General features: G+C 34.6%; 1 protein-coding gene across 2 annotated transcripts in view; it reads right to left on the reverse strand.

The window, feature by feature from the left end:
• The window catches only part of LOC308623377 (BEN domain-containing protein 6-like), a 138,181-nt gene that overhangs the window by 61,667 nt on the left and 54,705 nt on the right, over window positions 1-21,809 (reverse strand). The window contains exon 1 of one of the 2 annotated variants that reach the window (XM_081245666.1): window positions 19,000-19,248. The exons of the other annotated variant lie outside the window; for it this stretch is intronic. The gene's annotated coding sequence lies outside the window, so the exon portion shown is untranslated. Of the gene's footprint in view, window positions 1-18,999; window positions 19,249-21,809 lie in introns of those variants that run through there. 2 annotated transcript variants of the gene reach the window in all.

A 21,809-nucleotide genomic window follows, 5' to 3' on the forward strand; every position in this document is an offset into this window, starting at 1 on the left:
TTTGAGATATTTATATACCATAAAATTCAGATTTAAAGTGTACAATGCAATGATTTTTAGTAAATTTAAAGAATTGTATCACCATCACCATAATCCAGTTTGGATTATGGAACACTTCCATCGTTCCAAAAAGATGCCTCATGCTCATTTACAGTTAATCCCCATTCTCACCCCTGTCCTCAGGCAACCATTAATCTACTTGAAGAAGCCACGCACCCTCTCTCTAAAAGGGCCTATCCTTTTCCAATTACCACCACTTCCAATCCTCGCTTGAATCAGAGCAGTTCGACATTTACTTGGCCTAGATATTGGGGTCCTGCCCAAGATTTCATTTGATGAAAAAAGGTTCCAAAATTTTTAAATAAACAAAAGAAATGAAAACCTATAATTTAAGGGTTTAACAAGTCATAAGCCAAATATAAAATCCTGTAAGCTAAGAGATATCCTTTAGACAAAAGATTCACTAATCAACGCTTTGTGGGCCGGGAAGAGTTGAACCAACTATCAAGCTGCCTTTGTCTGGACTATAATTCTCCATCTCATCCATAAGAACATCTTGTTGAAATTTTGTACTCTACTGCCATACTCTATCAGGCATGGAAATTATTTTACTCAAGTATGAATTGTGAATTCATCAGGTTCCTACTCATTCATTACAGATCCCAGAATTTTTATTGAGATTGATGTCAAATTCACAAGGGTGTAATGACTAGAAACCTCCCTTCCCCTGTCATTTTTTTAATTGAAGAAACTTGTGCCAAAATTATAACTTAATTACACTTCCTTAAATAACATTCTAGAAAAACCACCTGGTAATAACTAATATACCACTGTTGTAAATAATCTCTCTCCTAATGTACTTTTATTTCCAGGATTTAATTTATCACCCAAAACAATGGTTTCAGTCTCATATACTGTAATACTGACTAACTAAATCTGTAAATTAAAATATATGGAAAACAGTACAAAACTGTTATATTACCAATTAAGCAACTCAGAAATTAATTGTACAAATATTCATGCCTGCCAACAGGAAAATACATAATATATTCCAGTTGCAGTACATAATACATTCCATTTGCTCCTTCACAAAGGGCTTCAGTTTCAATCAGGAGGTGTACAAGACAATTATCTTTCTAGAATATGTAAACTGGACAATGATCGGTTACTTTCGTTTTGAGAAAACTATGAAAAAGTTTATCTCTAGCTTCCACAATTTCCCTCAAATCAAAATAAAATTTAGTATGCCCAGAAAAAAATGCATTTTAAATCTTTCTCAAGAACATGGATAAAAAAGTGATAAAAGAGAAAGACGTTAAGACAATTATATATAACAATTCTACTGAGAATAAACATATAGGATATAATAAATGATCTCTTGGTTTTAATTTAAAATTTTGGCATGTATAGACTCTTTCATAGATATTTACACACATTATCAGTGAAAGTCATGTGTTAATCTTTAAATTAATAACATGATGAAATTCTTAGTCTGTATTTCTAGTTGCTTACAATGAATAACGTGCAGTCTTCTAAACGTGTTAAAAATATTAAAACATATGTCATGTACCAACTACCAGTCTATATATTATCTGCATAAGGACTAGCTCCATAGTAGCAAATAAAAATAGTAATAATAATTAATATCAATAAAAGAGAAGTTAACACCTAGGCTTAGAACCATCATAGAATCCTACAACTTTCAAACTCCTTTGCTTTGTATATAAAAACCTTTGAAATCTGGCTTCTGCCTTCAGTTTTGGCCTTATTTCCAGCCATGCATCCTTTGTTCCCATTTGATATATCAAAGACTACCTGAATATAGCTGACGATACAATGTGCTTCACATCTTCTGGCCTTTGTATGTGATGTTCTCTCTGGCCTTTGTTTCTTCTTTCACTCAACTAATTCCTCCAAAATTTAGTTCAAGGGGTACCACCCTTGGGAAGTTTTCCCTAATCCCCAGTTTAATTTAGATGCTTCTCTGTGGTATATTGCATTGATAGCCCTAACTCTTTACCACACACTATATCCATTCCTATTGCTAAGTAACTTCAAGTGTCTTCATGCTATAACTCTGAACTCAATCATGTTGTATGCTTTGGCCAGTAGGATGTTAGCAAGCAGAGCAGAGGCTAAGAAGCACTGAAGTATTTCAAGTTGTGCTCCTGCACTCTGCCACTGCCATGACAATGTGCCCAGGCTAGTACGCTGGCTGACTAAAGACACACGGAGTAGAGATGAGTCACTCCAGTTCTCTCAGTTGAGACACCCTAGATCAGTCAGATGACAGAACCCACTCAAGACTGGTAGAGCTGCCTAATCTACTATCCCAGACACATAAACGCAAATGCTGAGGTTTTACCACTGACGTTTTATGGCTTTTTGTTATGCAGCACTATTGTGGTAGGAAATAACAGATCCACCCTCCTAGATGCTTCCACAGCACTTATAGCACATATTACATCACACGTTTATAGTGACTCATTTATCTCTTCTCCCCTAGACTGTAGAGGAGAGAGCATGTATTATTTAAATTTGTATTCTTAGCATTTAACACAATGCCAGTTGCATGTTGGCATGAAATATATGTTTGTGAAAATAAGGGGGGAAAGGCGGAGGGAGGGAAGAAAGTAAAGAAGGAAAGAGGGAGGGAAAGAGGTGAGAAAGAGAAAGGAAGAATCAAAAGGACTGTCGTGTTGAAGAAGAAAACATTCTCACGGAAAAACATACAGGCGATGAAGGACAGCTATTTCGATGGGATTTACCTCCCATCTGATTTCACTGAGATCTCAGGTTCCAAGGAGTCTTCTGCCCTGTGGGGCACACACACTAAATACTGGTAGAGGAGATCAAAACCTTAAAGCACATAGATAGCTGTCTCTTAGATTAGAAAAAATACCTACAATTCATGTGACTTGTGAATACAGTGTTAGCAGGAAAGAGCCAGTAACTGTAGTACTCTGGCCAACAGCATGGGGTGGCATTACATTATGCAGTAGAAGATACCAGGGCAGAGAATCAAAGGGTGTATGTTCGAAATCTTAACATTTTCACATGTAGAGGTAGCAGGCAGAACTGTAAAGATGCCAAAGGAAAAGAGCCCCCATTTTTTTTCTCCTGTAAACCCATACACATATACCACTGCTTCTACAACTTTGCCTCTACCTAGAAGGCCTGGCTGTACTCCCTCAACATGCCACCACCTTTTATCACCTGTTTAATACCATTATATCTTTTAAGGTCTTGATCAAATGTTTCCCCTTCTATGAAATCATCTCTAACACCTATCCAAAGAAGAACTAATTATACCCTTTGAAATCTATACACACATAGTTATAGCATAAGAATACTACATTAGTGGTAATTGCATGATGGTAGAGACTTGACCTTTTTCATCATGAAATGAAACAGCACATAGTGGAAACTCAATAAATGTTTACTGAATAAAACAACAGCACAAGGAAAAAAGTGTTAAAAGTTTTATTATAGTTGGTATGCTTTGGGGAACAGGTAACAATTATTCAAAAAGTGTCAGATTATGATATAATTTTTTCACAGCAGCGTATATAAAAAAGAAAAAAAAATCAATGAATCTGAAAGGACATAAGATTTATATAGTCACCATAATAACAGCAATGAGGAAAGTAACAGCAAATGATATTTATAATACATATTGAGAATTTACTATTTGCTAGACACTATTGAACTGATTTAAATGTCAAAATGGCCCATAAGGTAGGTACTATTATTTCCATTTTTAGGCTTGAAGAATTTAACTAGATTACCCAAGGTCACACATTTAATGAGTGGCAGAAATAGGATTCCAACCCTCACCAGTCTAACTGCAAACTTTAAAAATCAACCCCCTGACTGCTCTGTAATACTTTCATAGGAACTGAAGGGACCTCATATGTCATTTATTTCAGTTTCTAAAACAATAAAAAATAAAATAAAAAAATTTAAAACGATGTAAGCATATATTCAATTAGGGTGCTTGCACTAGGTTGTTGGACGACAGATAAATTATGAATGACTTTTTGACAATTAAGTGTGGAACACATGGAAAAATAAACAAATGTATAAACAAGCTACAATAGTTAAGTTTATAGGATTAAGAGGAAAAAAAATGGAGAATTGGAACATCAAATGCTTTTCATATCAAGACCCAGAAGAAGAAATCTACTGGAAGGTTAAACAAAAAAATCTTCCAAGTCAAATGCAAATCAATGGCTTCCTCTCTTATTTATTCAAATCGCTTATGACATGAAATTCATCTTTTAAGTCTCAAGAATTACTGTAAATATTAAAAATGCATAACTGGGAAAATCCATGGCACCCTTAAGCATAAATCACAGATGCATATGCATAAATCACTGGGGTTCTGGAACAAAGTTCAGAAATCACCCTACTAATTCATGTAAAACTTTCCCAAACTAAAACTTGGTAAAAATTATGATTTAAGGCAGAAATACTAAAACAGTAAGTGTAGGGTTAATTTCATCATACTAGATGTGTTATAATAAAGATTACAGAGATTAAAATTGATACTTAGGGCTTCCCTGGTGGCGCAGTGGTTGGGAGTCCGCCTGCCGATGCAGGGGACATGGGTTTGTGCCCCGGTCCGGGAAGATCCCACATGCCGCAGAGCGGCTGGGCCCGTGAGCCATGGCCGCTGAGCCTGCGCGTCCGGAGCCTGTGCTCCGCAATGGGAGAGGCCACAACAGTGAGAGGCCCGCGTACCGCAAAAAAAAAAAAAAAAAAAAAAAAAAATTGATACTTAGAGACAGGTTGATTAATAAGGTATGTGATTATTATTATATTCATAGTGAAATTTTCCTTGTAGCTTAAAGATACCAATACCATTCATATAACAAACACAGAGTGTTTGATAAACAGAGAAAAATCTCAGCCCATAAGAATTTGGCTTCCCCAAATAACTCCAGGTTCCCACAGAAGAATTCGAGCTTCTTTTGTCGTGAACAAATTTCACATCTCAAACCCCTTGGCGAATTTCTGCTTAGCCTTTATAGACAGAATCCTTAGGCCACTCTGAGAGGGAAAAGGGGAAAGTGTAATGCTCCATGCCCTGGAGCCCAGAGGTTCCCAAGGTTCAAACAAGTGTAACAATTTGTCTCCCTCGGTATTAATAAGGAACCAGAATATGAGATAACACAACCTGAGTTCTCTCAGCTTCAGCGAGCTCCTCCTCCTCATTCAAAAGATTCACAAGGCTAAGAAATTATGTTCAGGTGATTGTCAAAATATATCTTTCACAGGTGGATGAATCGAAATAACATTTAACATTTCAAATTATATTGTTCATATTGTACTATTCAACTCCTCATTAAGTTCAGAGAGCTTGTTTCTACTTATAGATGTGTTCTTAGAACCCTAAGTGAAAAAAGTTAAGTGAAAGAGATGTTTCATTTTTTAAAAATGAAAGAGGAAAATAAAGAGTGCCAGAGTAAGGAAACACTAATTTTCTACATACATAAGCTTTAACTTTAAAAAAGAAAGTGCCAAATTAATCTGTTTACCCTTATTATATTTTCACATAGGTATATTCGCTATATTTCACAGCTTTATTATGCTGTTAAAATGCAATAGTCTACAACAATCTATTCCAGATTGGGGTGAGAGAAGGGGATTGGTGAGGAAGTAGAAAACTAACAAGGTTGTCCGTAGCACTTTTAGTAAATGTTATAGGAATAACACATAACAGAAAAACCATGGTTCAATTTAGTATAACTACCTCAATTTTCTTAAACTCACATACGCTTTATAGTTAAAGCCCTTATACATTTTCTCTCTAAAAAACTTAATTTAAGAACAATTTGGTGGCACCGCTGGAATAAAAATAATATTTATATTTATAAAAATATTTATATTTTTAAATGTATAAAATATTGATATTTAAAATGTCTCTTTTTAATCTATTTGCTAAGAAAACAAAACAGTAGATTTTGAAAGGGTACTAAACCAACCATCATTAATTTTATTCTGGCAACTAACTTCATCCTAATGTCTTAAGGCTAAATCACCACACAGATCATTAAAAGAGCAAAGATAGAAGAGAGGGTTGCTCTTATCCCCATAAAAGAGTTTTGTTTTTAATTTTTGTGAAAAGGAAACAAAATGGGAGCACTGCTGGAGAGGGGTCACATCAGAAGGAGGTGTTTTTCAAATTAAACAAGGAGGAGCGCTTTGTGTGTATTTTCTTTCTAAGATAGATCACGTTGAATACTAAACTCCCAGATCTAGTTAACAAGAATAATAATCATCTGCAACTCACTAAATTCTTTCATTTTGGATTGTATATTATAGACGAAAGGTGTAAATTTAAGAGTCTATATGTGCTCTACTTTCAGCTTTATCATCAATATGTTGGAGGACTTGGGATAAATTTCTTTACATCAGCTAAATATTCTAGGTATGCTACTTAGTTGTCCAACACACATATACATCTTAATTTACATATAAATTTAATTGTTTAACAATATTCATTGAACCATAACCAGTCCTCCACTAAAGGCTGAGAAACACAAACATGACTAACACCAAGTCCTTGTGAACTCTAAAAATAATATGTAGCAACTGGTAAACAAGCAAACAAATAAACCAGTACAACTGTCCTTTTTATAGTCGAACATAAAATTATATTGATTACCTACTTTTTTTTTTTCATATGTGAGGTAGACTAACAGGTTGGGAATAAATTATTGGTAAATCCAGGGCCAGCAAACTTTTTCTATGGGAGGCCAGACTGTAAATATTTTCACCTTTGTGAGCCATGAGGTCTCTCTCGCAATTACACAACTGCCACTGTAGCAACAAAGCAGCCACTGACAATCCATTAATGAATGAAGGAGCATGGCTATATTCCAGTAAAACTTTATTAATGATCATTAAAATCTGAATTTCACATAATTGTTACATGTCACAAAATATTATTATTCCTCTGATTTTTTTCCAACCATTTAAAAAGGTAGGAAGCATTCTTAGTTACACATGATATACAAAAACAAGCAGCTGTCAAGATTTGGCCCTTGGGCCATAGTTGGCCAACTCTTGGTGTGATCAAGCACCAATACCAAATAATACGTGAGTTTAGAGTGATTCTAGAAGGTACTGACCATAGCTGCTACTGGTGTTCAGAGAGGAGAAAGGAATAAGACCAAACAATCAAGAAGTACTTCTTTGAATAAGAAGAGCTTGAGCTAGAGCCTGAGTTGATCTAAGGACAATGAGAACTCATTTATTGCAGCTTCTATCTAGTTAGTATACGCAAGAAAGTTATTCCACTCTGGGGAAAAAAATCATTATTTTGTCAAAACATGTAGTAAACAACAAGCGATTAAGCATCATACTGTTGTTTAAAGCTGTATGTACAGCTTACCAATTTTTGAAATTGGTAAGCTTCTTGAAATATTGTATATTCACATTTAAAATAATAAATATGAACTTATTTGGAAATAGGGTCTTCACAGAGGTAATGAAGTTAAAGCAAGTCCAACAGGGTGGGCCCTAATTCAATATCCTTATAAAAAGGAGGAATTTGGACACAGAGACAGATACACGGAGGGAGGACCAGGTGCAGACACAAAGGGAAAAGATAGCAATGTGACTGGAGTGATGCATCTCCATCCTAAGGAATGTCAAGAACTGCTGGCAAACACCAGAAGCTAGAAGGGACAAGGAAGGATTCTCCCTTAGAACCTTCAGAGAGAGAGCATGGTCCAGTTGACACCTTGATTTTGGAATTTCAGGCTCCAGAACCATGGAATAATGCGTTTCTGTGGTTTTCAGCCACCCAGTTTTTGATACTTTGTTATAGAAGCTCTAGGAAACTAATACACAAACATAACAAAGTGTTAAGACCATTTTTCACTTTGTAAGACTATCATTACAGTACTCAAATAACACGTCATCATTTAATGAACAAATAAAATATTAAGTCTGAAATAAAACTGTGCATTAAAATTGTCATGTTAAAATTAAATGGACTTTCTTTACATGATACGGCTACCAAACAAGTCATTCCTTGTTTTTTTGTGTTTTTCCTCAATACCTCAAACCAGATGTTCTTTGGCTAAGGTGGACATCTAACAAGCAGACAGAAAATCAGTCATACTTACTTATCTTGTTGCCTCTTGATGTCAGGTGAAAGTTTCCTGAATGAAGCAGCTGAGTAATTAAGTTGCTGCAATTAGGGGCCCAGGTGTCCTCAATGTCCAAATGGCATATTTCTGCTCATTAGGCATAGTGTGCTCCTGAGTAATCCAAGAAATGACCACCAAGACCACCTTCTTTCCCAATGGGGGTAACACAAGCAACCAGGAAATTCATTTGGATCCACGTCAATACTTTTTTTTCAAGATGGAGCTTCACATTAAAGAATAAAAGAAACCTTTTCCTCAGGCAAATAAAAGCATACCTACCTTGCCCAGGAGCTCTTTCTTGCAGTAGTTATGTTATAACATTTTCTTTAAGTGGTCTGTTAATGCTTTAAATCTGAGCACAAGCCATACTTCTTTAGGAAAAAAAATAATAATCAGGACATTGTCTTGGATTGAGGCCACTCAGTAAAAATAAAGTCAGTCAGCAACATCAAGGCTACCAGAGTTGTTAGATTGCCTTTTTGTTATTTTAAGAGTATACATCAATCATTTAACTTTGGCTTGTATAATGTAGAATATTTTAAGAGTTAAGAAGAACTCAAATTATAAGATACCACATGTTATCTTCATCCTGTGCTTTAACAGAACATCTCTGAAAATGTGAGTTTACTAGGAATGTTAAAGAGAAAGCTGATGGATCTAGGCCAGATTTAGCTGTTATAACTCCTCATTTTGTTTTTCCTTCTCAGGTTTCCAATTTATACAAACACTTTATCTGAAATTTTTTCTAATCTGTTTTCCCAATGTACTGTTTTCTATAATGTGTAGAATTAAAATAAGGTGGTAGGTTCCATCCAAGCCATTAACCATGGTCCCAAGATGATAATGACCTATAATGTACTAAGATAAGAAAAACTTCTTTGGGCAAATATTAGAGTCAGGGAAATGTACAGAAAGACCCCTGTGGTAGTATATTAGTAGAGCCATACAAATTTGGAGACACAGCTTCTATTTATATTTAAAGTAAAAGTTAAGATTTCTACAATCAGTCAATAAAACTCATACTTGAGTTTAACAGTATTACCTTAAGATGTGGTAAGCGAGAACTCTACCTGAGACTAAATGTCACGAACACAACTACATCAATACTCATCACTGGCACATAACCAAAATCATCCATTCTCATGAATGACACCATTCAGCCCCTAGGGAAAAATTTCTCCACATTTCTCAAAACAAAAGGCTACTGCATCAGAATGCCATGAAAGTTTGTGGGTTGTGTTACTACTGACATGGGAAATGCACACTGCTCTGGGGAGTTGGGAGGATTAGGTGGTAGAAATGCTGAAGTTCTCAAATCTTTCTCTGACATAGCATGAATGCAAAAGATTCTTGCATTACAAAGAACCATTTTCAAATAGTGCCAAGGATTCATTTTCTTGCTTCTCTTCCTGTTCTGATTTGTGATTTCAGGTATATTTATGATGACACATGGTATATGTGTGCCTTCATTTAAATTCTTACTCTTTGCCCTACACATTCTGGGGAGCAGGTTTGAGCAAAACCTGAATCAGATACATTATGGTTCAAATAAGGTATTATTTCTATCTCATTTCTAGCACAGATTTAACTTTTGGTAAGTAAACAGAATAGAGTATGTTTAGAAATTCTGGATCAAAAATATTAAGAACTACTGACCCTAACCTATTCCAAAAAAAGTGGACATCTTTCCTGTTTTTAAAGATTTCCAGTAAAAGAAAGTCCAAGGCTGTATTACTGTTTATGTTAAAGTTTCCATTTTCAGTTTATTTGTATTTCATCCATTAAAAAAAAATGTTTTGAAAAAGGAGATTCGCATAGAATGTTGGCCCAATTTTCAAAGAGATCCAAACATGATCTCTCAAAACACAAATTTACAAGTTTCTAAATGTCTCTGAACTCAGATTTGTGCATTTCAATGTCACTGAGGTGCCCAAATTTAAATTTCAGGGATGCTTATCAAGCATAGTAACTGAAAACTTGAACTAAACTCACAAGTGTGCAAAGAAGTAAATATCCATTGGAAAAAAAGTCCTGATTTACAGGGTGGCCCATTTAAAACAGTTCCTATTTAATAATGTGGCTGTGTACAGGGCCTCTTTTAAATGGGCCACCCTGTATGAAGCTTAAGTCCAAGATAAAAAATGTCCTCCCTTGAGAATTTTTAAAAACCAAAAACACTGTAGGTTTAGTGGTTATTTTTAAGGTTTTAGATGGTTTCTTTGGACTCCTTTAGAACTGAAAAAAGATGGATACACATTTTAAAAATGAAATGTTACAACCACACATCTGTAATGAGAACCAGTGCCAGTGGATATTTTTAAAGCAAATTAAAACGGTCAACTTTTTTTTAACTTAGGCAAACAGCTGCTACACATACAGTGCACAGTAACTACTTTTCAGCAAAAGTTCAAAAGGAATTTCCTAATGAAGATTCATAGGATGTTCTAAGGTTGATAATTAAAGGTTCCCCAAAAAAGATATGAATGACAGCATCAGAGATGTGAGGGTTAAGGCACTGAGCATGCCTGTCCTCTAAGGGAGGGGCCTGGAATTGAGAATAAAAAAATACACAGTCGTTCCCACAAAGGGAAGTTAGGATGAAATAGACGTGGAGCAAAGCTTTATCGAGTATCTTTTCTCTACTGACTTCAAAGTGTTTTTGTAAGATTCCACAGTGATTTCTAACGTTTAAACACCTCTGTAATTTAACTTCTTCTCTTAAAATGGGGAGTGAGAGGAGAAAAAGAGAAAAGGCTTGCCTGAAAAAAAATTACATTGATAAAAGAAGTTGTAGGCTCTGAAGACTCTGACTTACATTCTGTACCTGTTCTTAGTAATGCTTTTCCCCTCCAAATCAATAATAATAATAATAATAATGGTAATAATAATAACTATGAACCCTCCCATCATACTAAGTGCCAAGTACTCTTCCTAGGCACCTGACATCATTAAATTATTTGATCCCTACAACAATACATGCTATGAGGCTGATACTGTTATCTCCATTGACACGTAAGGGAAGTGAAATACTAAGAGATTAAGTAATTTGCTCAAAGTCACAAACATAGTAAAACTGCCTGTTATGATTCAAACTGAGACTCAGGTTCCAGGGTCAGTGCTCCTAAGTATTAGGCTATTCCAGATCTTCAAAAAGAACAAGAAGTTGCATAGTTCCTTGAAAGTATCATTTTGGAAGAATTATATTCTGAACATGACATATCATGTCCCTTACAAGGGAAGGAGCCACATTCAACCTCATCCTCAGAGGTAGCTCATTCATTCAACAAATTATTTATTGAACATCCTATTAGGGACAACTATTGGCCTGGGCACTGGGCATAAAGCAAGGAATGAAATAGGCACTTACCCTGATAATCTCAAGAGTACTCAGGCTGTACCTGATTGGGACGAATGCTTAACCTTCAAGGCACATATCTATCAACAAGCCAGAGGATAATGAGGTGGACAAACATATCAGTTGTGCCATACAATAAAGTATTACCCAATTATATTTATTCTCTTGGAAAACTGACGAAGTCAACAGGAAGTAGAATAGGCAAAGTAAGGAAACACAAGAAGGAAAGCAGCCCAAGTAATCAAAAACTGCAAGACAGAAAAGAGGACAGTAAAGAGGAGGAATATAGCAAAAGAGAAAGAAGCCACAAGTACACAGAGAACCAGAGAGATAAGAATCTCAAGAAGAGTAAACTGCTACAGGGTGTATGTAATGGTATCGCATTATAGTTTTATTGTACATTTTCCTGAAGACTAATGATGTTCAGTAGTTTTCATGTGCTAATTTGCATTTCGTATGCCTTCCATTGTAAAATGCCAAGTCTTTCCCCAATTTTTTTATTGGTTTGCTTCACTTTTTATTGAAGTGTGAGTTACATAGATTCTCTGGATACAATTTGTTTGTCAGACATAGGTGTTGCAAACATTTTCTCCCAGTCTCTGGCCTACCTATTCATTTTCTTCAATATGTGTTTTCAGTAGATCCAGCACAATTTGTTAAAAGGGTATCCTTTCACAGTTGAATTACCCTGGCATCTTTGTAGAAAATCAATTGGCCGTCTATGTGACTCTATTTCTGGACTCTCCATTCTGTTCCACTAATATATATGTCTATCTTTCTGCCACTACACAATGTCTGGATTACTGCAGCATTTTACTTTTTAATGAGTCTTGAAATTGGATAATGTAAAGCCTCCAACATTATTCTTTTTAAAAATTGTTCTGGCTATTTTCTGCATACATATAAATTTTAGAATAGCCATGTCAATTTCTATTTTTAAAAAAGCCTACTGTGATTTTGATTGGGATAACATTCAACTGTAAATCAATTTGGAGAGAACTGACAATAAATTCAAGTGGTATAAGTCTCCATTTACTTTTGTTTTTACTCAGAAATATTTTGTAATTTTAACTGTATAGATCTGTCATATTTTAAGTTTATTCCTACTGTATGATTTTTAATGCTATTATAAATGGGCTTTATTTTAAATTATACTTGTTTTTATTTTAATTATACTTATTATTTAATTATTATACTTGTTATCATTTAATTATAATTGCTATTATTTTTAAAATAAATTTATTTTATTTATTTTTGGCTGTGTTGGGTCTTCGTTGCTGCACACGGGCTTTCTCCAGTTGTGGTGAGTGGGGACTACTCTTCATTGCAGTGCACGGGCTTAGCTGCTCCTCGGCATGTGGGATCTTCCCAGACCAGGGCTCGAACCCGTGTCCCCTGCATTGGCAGGCATATTCTTAACCACAGCGCCACCAGGGAAGCCTCTTATTATTTCAATTACACTTGTTTTTTAAACCCATAGTGGCTAGATCTTATTTTAAGTGTTCCTATCACACACAAAAGAAGTAAATAAAGAGGACAGGAGGAAACTTTTGGAGACGATGTATATGTTTATGGCATAGATTGTGGGGATGGTTTCACCAAAATGGATATATACTCACCTCCAAAGTCATCAAGTTGTACGCATTAAATATGTACAGATTTTTTATATCAGTCATACCTCAATAAAGTGGTTTAAAAAACAAGTATAATTTAAAATAAAGCCCACTTAAATTACATTTAATGATTTGCGGATCTGACTTGCAGATTTATTTTAGGAACCAGGAATAAGGAAGCGTCAGATCTATTACTTTAACTAAAGTGCAGACAAAATTCCCAAATGAGCATAATAATGGATCTCATGTATGTATATTTTAAATGATTGGGCTATTTTATCCTTATCCATACCAGCCAATTTTGTGATATTTAGAAGGCACCAACTGTAAAAGACCAATATCAAAGCAAACAGGCACTTGCAGCTGGCCTAAGAAAAAAGCCACAAAATGTGCAGCAAGAACTTGTTCAGCTGACTGAGTCAAAGGTACTAAATACAGAGTTCTAGGCCACAGGTTAAGTCCCAAATTTTAATATTGAACAATCCAAGCAGATGCTTGAATTTGGTAGTTTTTGAAAGAATTTTTCATTTTCATATGACTATCTAGTACAATCAAAAATGTACAAATGTATAGAGAAATAATTATGAGGTATGCTTATTAGAAACATACATATATATGCATGTGTATATGTATTTAGAGTGGCACTAAGATCACTCGAAACTAATGAGATGAAATCAGAGAAAGATAATTTCAAACTTCTGTTAAAAGCATCTGAATATAAATGAGAAGGAAACAAAATCATACTCCTTAAAAACATAAAAAAAACTACCCTCTTAGAAAAATTTTAAGTATACAATGCAGTATTATTAACCATAGGTGCTATGCTATATACAACTCTAGAAATTATTTATAACTGAAATTTTGTACCCTCTGATAATACCTCCCTGTTTTTCCCTCCTGCCAGTCCCTGGCAATCACCATTCTACTTCCTACGTCTATGAGTTTGACTGTTTTAGATTCTTCATGTAAGTAGTATCATGTAGTATTTGTCCTTCTGTGCCTGAATTATTTCACTTAGCATAATGTCTTCCAGGTTCATCCTTATTGTCACAAATGGCAGGATTTCCTTTATTTTAAGACTGAATAATAGTATCACCATATGTATGTACCACATTTTCTTTATCCATTCACCCATCGATGATCATTCAGGTTGCTTCCATGTTTTGGTTACTGTGAATAATAAATTTCATTTACTAATTCTTTGCTGCTTAGTTATAGAAATACATGGAATTTTTGTTTATTAACTTTATATCCTGTGATCTTAATACATTCTTTTATTAGGTCTGGTAGTCTTTATTTTTCTTGGCCGTAGCATGCAGCATGTGGGATCTTAGTTCCCTGACCAGGGATCAAACGCGGGCCCCCTGCAATGGAAACGTGAAGCCTTAACCACTGGACCACCAGGGATGTCCCAGGTCCGGGAGTCTTTAAACTATCATTGTTTCAATCATTCTTTAGCATTTTCTATATACAAGATTATGTAATTTGTGAATAAAGACAATTTTACTTCCTTCTCAATTAGAATGTTTCTTTTCTCTTCAGTTGCCTTCCTGCACTAAGACTTTCAGTATTATATCAAATAGAAGTGGTAAGAGCAAACATCACACCTTGTTCTTGATCTTACAGGGAAAATATTCTATCTAATATATTAATTATGATATTATACGCAGGTTTTCATACATGATCCTAATCAGTTTAAGCATATTTCCATTTATAGTATCTTTTGTATATCTAGTAAGATGATTATGGTTTTTACCCTAGATACTGTTAATGTGGAGAAATATACTGATGGATTTTCTTTATGTTGCAACAAATCTGCATTGTTGGGATAAATTCTTCAAAGTCTTTACTTTATATATATTGCTGGATTAGATTTGCTGAGATTTACCTAAGAATTTTTGCATCTTATGTGCATGAGAGACAATGATTTGTTGTTTTCCTAAAATATTTTGGTTTCAGTATCAGGATAATGTGGTATGCAACAAAAACAGTACTGAGAGGGTAACTTACAGCTATAAATGCTTATACTAAAAATAAGAAAGATCTCAAATCAACACCTAAAAACAAGAAAGATCTCAAATCAACAACCTCCCTTTACAACTTAAGTAACTAGAAAAAGAAGACCAAACTAAACCTAAAACTGCCAGAAAGAGGGAAATCATAAAAACTAAAGCAGAGATAAACAAAAAAGAGAATATAAAAGCAATTTTAAAAAGTCAATGAAACCAAAAGCTGTTTCTTAAAAGTAAGTCAAGAAAATTGAAAGCCCTGTAGCTAGACAGACTCAGAAAAGAGAGAGAGAGAAGACTGAAATTACTACCATCAGAAAAAAAAGTGGGGACATTGCTACAGATTCAAAGGAAGTAAAAAGGATTATAAGAAAGTACTAAAAGAATAGTATGCCAATAAGTTACGATAATGTAGATGAAATGGAAAAATTCCTAAAAACATAAAACCTATCAAGAGTAAATCATAATGAAAAAGAAAATATGAATAGACCTATAACTAGTAAGGACATTGAATAATTAATCAAAAATCTCCCAACAAAGAAAAGCCCTGATGAATTCTACCAAACATACAAAGAAGAACTAATACCAAACCTAGTAAACTTCTCCAGAACTTTAAAGAAAAAGAAATATTTCCTAACTTGTTTTACGAGGCCAGCATTACACTGATACCAAAGCCATACAAAGACACTATAAAAAAAGGAAACTACAGACCAATATTCCTTATGAACATTGTTACAAGAATCCTCAAAAAAAAATAGTAGCAAACATTTCAGCAGCATATAAAGGATTATGCATCATGACCAAGTGGGATTTATTCCTGAATGCAAGAAAGTTCAACAAAGAAAAATCAATCAGTGTATATGCCACATCAACAGCATGAAAAAAAACCACATCACCATCTCAATTGATGCAAAAAAGAAAAAAAGCATTTGACAAATTCAACACACTTACATGATAAAAACACTCAACAGGAATAGAAAGAAAACACCTCAACATAATAAAATCCAATACAAAAAACACACAGCGAGCATCACACTCAATGGTGAAAGACTGAAAACATTTAATCAAAGATCAAGAACAAGGCAAGGATGCCCACTTTCATCATTTTTATTCAACATAGTACTAGAAGTTCTAGCCAGAGCTACTATGCAAGAAAAAGACACAAAAGGCATCCAAAATGGAAAAGAAGAAGTAAAATGATCTTTTTGGCAAATGATATGATCTAATGTGTAGAAAACACTAAAGATTCCAAAAAGAACCTGTTAGAACTAATAAATGAATTCAGTGAAGCAGCAAGACATGAAGTCAATGCACAAAAATCAGGTGCATTTCTATACACAAAGAAAAATAATCTGAAAAGGAAATTATAAAATCATTTCCATTTATAAAAGCATCAAAAAGAATAAAATACTTAGGAATTATCTCAACCAAACAAGTTAAAAGCTTACACAATGAGAACTACAAAACGTTACTGAAAGAAATTCTAAAAGATACAAATAAATGGACTCGTATCCCATGTTCATGGATAGGAAAACTTAACATTATTAAAATGTCAATACTACCTAAAGTGATCTACTTCAAATGCAACCCCTATCAAAATTCTAATACTGTTTCATGTAGAAACAGAAAAACCCATTCTAAAAATCATATGGAATCTCAAGAGACCCTGAGCAGCCAAAACAATCTTGAAAAAGGACAAAAGTGGAGGACTCCTGATTTCAAAACTTATTACAAAGCTACAATAATCAAAACTGTGTGGTATGGGCATGAGGAAAGAACACATTAGACCAATGGAATAGACTACAGAGCCCAGAGATAAACCCTCACATTTACGCTCAATTCAACAAGGGTACCAAGGCCACTCCATGGGAAAAAAGCAGTCTTTTCAACAAATGATACTGGAAAAGCTAGATATTCACATGCAAAAGCATGAAGGTGGATCATTACCTGAAACCATACACAGAAATTAACTCAAAAATGGATTAAGAACCTAAATATAAGATCTAAAACAAGTATACACTTACAAGCAGAAATAGGCCATAAGATTCACAAAATTGGATTTGGCAATGATTTCTTGGATATGACAGGAAAGGTACAAATAACAAAAAGGAAACAGAAAAATTGGATTTCATAAAAATTTTTAAATGCTGTGCATTCAAGGACACTATCAACAGAATAAAAAGGCAACCCACAGTATAAGACCAAATATTCGTAACTCATATATCTGATAAAAGATTAACATCCAGAATATACAGAAAACTCCTAACACTCAACAACAAAAGGGAAATAAACCAATTAAGAAATGTGCAAAAGACTTAAATTGACATTTCTCCAAAGAAGACATACAAATGAGTAGTAAGCACATGAAAGGATGCTCAATATCACTAATTATTAGGGAAATGCAAATCAGAAGTATGAAAAGACACTACTTCATACCAATTAGGATGGCTACTATCCAAAAATCAAACATACACACACACACACAACACACCCCAAGTGCTGGTGAAGATGTAGAAAAAATGAACCCTGTGCTCCACTGGTGGAAATGTAAAATGGTACAGCCACTACAGAAAACAGTATAATGTTCCTCAAAAAATTAAACATAGAATTACTATATGATCAATGGCTAAGTGAAATATGGTATATACATACAATGGAATGTTATTCAACTTTAAAGAGACAGGAAATTCTACAAGACACTAACATGAATGAACTTTGAGGATATTACGCTAATGAAATAAGCCAGTCATAAAAAGACAAATATTGTATGATTCCACTTACATGAGGAACTTAGAGTAGTCAAAATCATCATAAAGACACAAAGTATAATGGTGGATGGTAGGGCTAGAGGAGGGGAGAATGGAGACATCACTTAGTGGGTACAGGGTTTCAGAGTTATGTGGGTAGATGGTGGAGATAGTTACACAATAATGTGAATGTATTTAATACCACTGAACTGTATACTTAAGAATGGTTAAGATGGTAAACTATGTTATACGTATTTTACCACAGTAGAAAATTATTTTAAAGATACATATACAGGAAAATAGAAGAAATGGAAAACATATACTTTTGGATATAAAGGCTCACTATTATAAAGATATTGATTTACACAAAGTTGGTCCATAAATTCAATACAATTTCAAAAGGAATTAATATAAACTTTAAAACTAATCTAAGTAAAATACATAAAACTACCTAAAAGACTTTGAAATAGATTAATGAGGAAGGTACTATGTTATATCAAAATACAGTATACTTAAAACAGTGTAACATTCAGAAATAGATAAATGTTTTGTAGTAAGCTCTCATAGCATTAAACACCTTTCTCCTTTGTGGCACTTATTAGCAATTTTACATTATATATAAAACATTTACTGAATGACTGTCTCTACTACTAATGTATTCCTACTTTGTAACATATCACCTGATGATACACAGTAGGTACTCAAGACCTATTTGCTTAATGAATGAATAAATAAATGAAACAAAACAGAATGCAGCAATATCACCATTTATATGTAAGAACAATACATGTATTCTCAAGTCAATGAGGAAAGAATGGATTATTCAGTTAGTGTTACTAATAAACTGACTAGCAATCTGGGAGAAAAAGAACTTAGCCTATAACCTTACATCATTTATAAAAATATTTTCATATTGCTGGAAGATCTGAATGTCAATATAAAAATATGAGCAAAGAACAAAATCAAATACCATTCTTAACTCATTACTTTTTAACAATTGTAATTTAGCTAAGCATACAGAATAAATATTACTCCCAAGAAGCAATGTGAAATATAGAAGAACAAGTAAATTACAGCTTTAGTTAAGTATTATTTCAGTGTAATTATACTGACCAGACGTTTCAGGCTGGTTGGAACAATGTTGGATTTATTTTCCAGTCCTAGGTACTGGCAATTCCAAATCTCCTCTAAAATTGGATCACTGTATTCTGTGGAAGCAGTCCAAACTGAGAGGTAGGAAGTTTTGCCTCTTCAGACTATTTGCAAACCTCTCATTAACTTTGATACACAAACAGGCTGTCAGATAATAGTAAGGTCTTTTTCAATTCTACTTTCCCATTCAAAATTGCTGCAAAAGATGACTTCAAACGGTTCCATGGCTATCTCCATATTAAACCAGTAACAAAAGCGGAAAATAAAGCCAGGGATTTCACCTACTTTAAACGTATACCTGATAGCCTACTCCAAAGTCCAGCCAAGGAAATAAAGGTCAGAACAGAATAGAAAAACAATCCTCCTTTTTTTTTTTTGCACATTCTTACATTTCTCTTTGACCTCTGGACCTCTCCTGAGACCAATGCATTTTACATATTAAATTATCTGAAATAAAGTGTGTTAAACATTGACTGAAAATTGTTATAATTCTACAAAAGATTTATCAAATTAGCATTTCATTTTTCATTGGTGATTGTTCATAGGAAAAAAAAACCCAATCCAAATATACTAGCACACTATGCTTTGGAACAACCTAATGGAGAACGACCCATCTGAATTCACAAAAATAAATTTTCAGATAGAATGTAAAACAATGCACCTGAATTGACAAAAGTAAATTTAGGCAGTAATTATTTTCTTACACAAAATTTTCTTTGCTTTTCAAAATTATTCAACACTTTGCCTAGAGAAGTGTCAGCCTAGAAATTAATAAAACTGTAACAATAATAGAAACAATGTACTTCAATCCTCAGAGAATATGAAAATGATATTATTATTATCATCCCTTTACAAAAAAGAAAAGTGAGACTTAAAAGTCTCATGGATAATAAAGGGGTGAGGGAGAGAAGTCTCTTAAAAGTAAACACACTGGGGATTCTGCAGCAGCCGTCGTTTGGGCTGCAACTCTTCCCAGAGTCTCCGGCCTGCTGGCCTACTACATCAGATTTTGGATTCACCAAGCCTCCACAATCATAGTCCTGGTGCTCCAGCCGGGTGTCAGGCCTAAGCCTCTGAGGTGGGAGAGCCGAGTTCAGGACATTGGTCCACCAGAGACCTCCTGGCCCCACATAATATTAAACAGTGAAAGCTCTCTCGGAGATCTACATGTCACTGCTAAGACCCAGCTTCTTCACTCAACAACTAGCAAGCTACAGTGTTGGACACCCTATGCCAAACAACTAGCAAGACAGGAATACAACCCCACCCATTAGCAGAGAGGCTGCCTAAAATCATAATAAGTTCACAGACACCCCAAAACACAACACCGGACATGGTCCTGCCCACCAGAATGACAAGATCCAGCCTCACCCACCAGAACACGGGCACCAGTCCCCTCCACCAGGAAGCCCAAACAACCCACTAAACCAACCTTACTCACTGGGGATAGACACCAAAAACAACGGGAACTACGAACCTGCAGCCTGCAAAAAGGAGACCCCAAACACAGTAAGATAAGCAAAATGAGAAGACAGAAAAAAACACAGCAGATGAAGGAGCAAGGTAAAAACCCACCAGACCAAACAAATGAAGAGGAAATAGGCAGTCTACCTGAAAAAGAATTCAGAGTAATGATAGTAAAGATGATACAAAATCTTGGAAATAGAATACAGAAAATGCAAGAAACATTTAACAGGGACTAAGAAGAACTAAAGATGAAACAAGCAACGATGAACAACACAATAAATGAAATTAAAAATACTCTAGAAGGGATCAATAGCAGAATAACTGAGGCAGAAGAATGGATAAGTGACCTGAAATATAAAATAGTGGAAATCACTACTGCAGAACAGAATAAAGAAAAAGGAATGAAAAGAACTGACGACAGTGTCAGAGACCTCTGGGACAACATTAAATGCACCAACATTCGAATTCAGGAGTCCCAGAAGAAGAAGAGAAAAAGAAAGGGACTGAGAAAATATTTGAAGAGATTATAGTTGAAAACTCCCCTAATATGAGAAAGGAAAGCGTGAATCAACTCCAGAAAGCACAGAGAGCCCCATACAGGATAAATCCAAGGAGAAACACGCCAAGACACATATTAATCAAACTTTCAAAAATTAAATACAAAGAAAACATATTAAAAGCAGCAAGGGAAAAGCAACAAATAACATACAAGGGAATTCCCATAAGGTTAACATCTGATCTTTCAACAGAAACTCTGCAAGCCAGAAGGGAGTGGCAGAACATACTTAAAGTGATGAAAGAGAAAAACCTACAACCAAGATTACTGTACCCAGCAAGGATCTCATTCAGACTCGACACAGAAATTAAATGCTAAGAGAATTCAGCACCACCAAACCAGCTTTACAACAAATCCTAAAAGAACTTCTCTAGGGAGGAAACACAAGAGAAAGAAAAGACCTACAATAACAAACCCAAAACAATTAAGAAAATGGTTAATAAGAACACATATATCGATAACTACCTTAAATGTAAATGGATTAAATGCTCCAACTAACAGACATAGACTGGCTGAATGGATACAAAAACAAGACCCATATATATGCTGTCTACAAGAGACCCATTTCAGACCTAGGGAACATACAGACTGAAAGTGAGGGGATGGAAAAAGATATTCAATGCAAATGAAATCAAAAGAAAGCAGAGTAGCAATTCTCATATCAGACAAAATAGACTTTAAAATAAAGACTATTACAAGAGACAAAGAAGGACACCACATAATGATCAAGGGATCAATCCAAGAAGAA

The sequence above is a fragment of the Mesoplodon bidens genome, assembly GCF_964165515.1.
Source record: "Mesoplodon bidens genome assembly, chromosome: 10".
Classification (NCBI taxonomy): Eukaryota; Metazoa; Chordata; class Mammalia; order Artiodactyla; family Ziphiidae; genus Mesoplodon; species Mesoplodon bidens.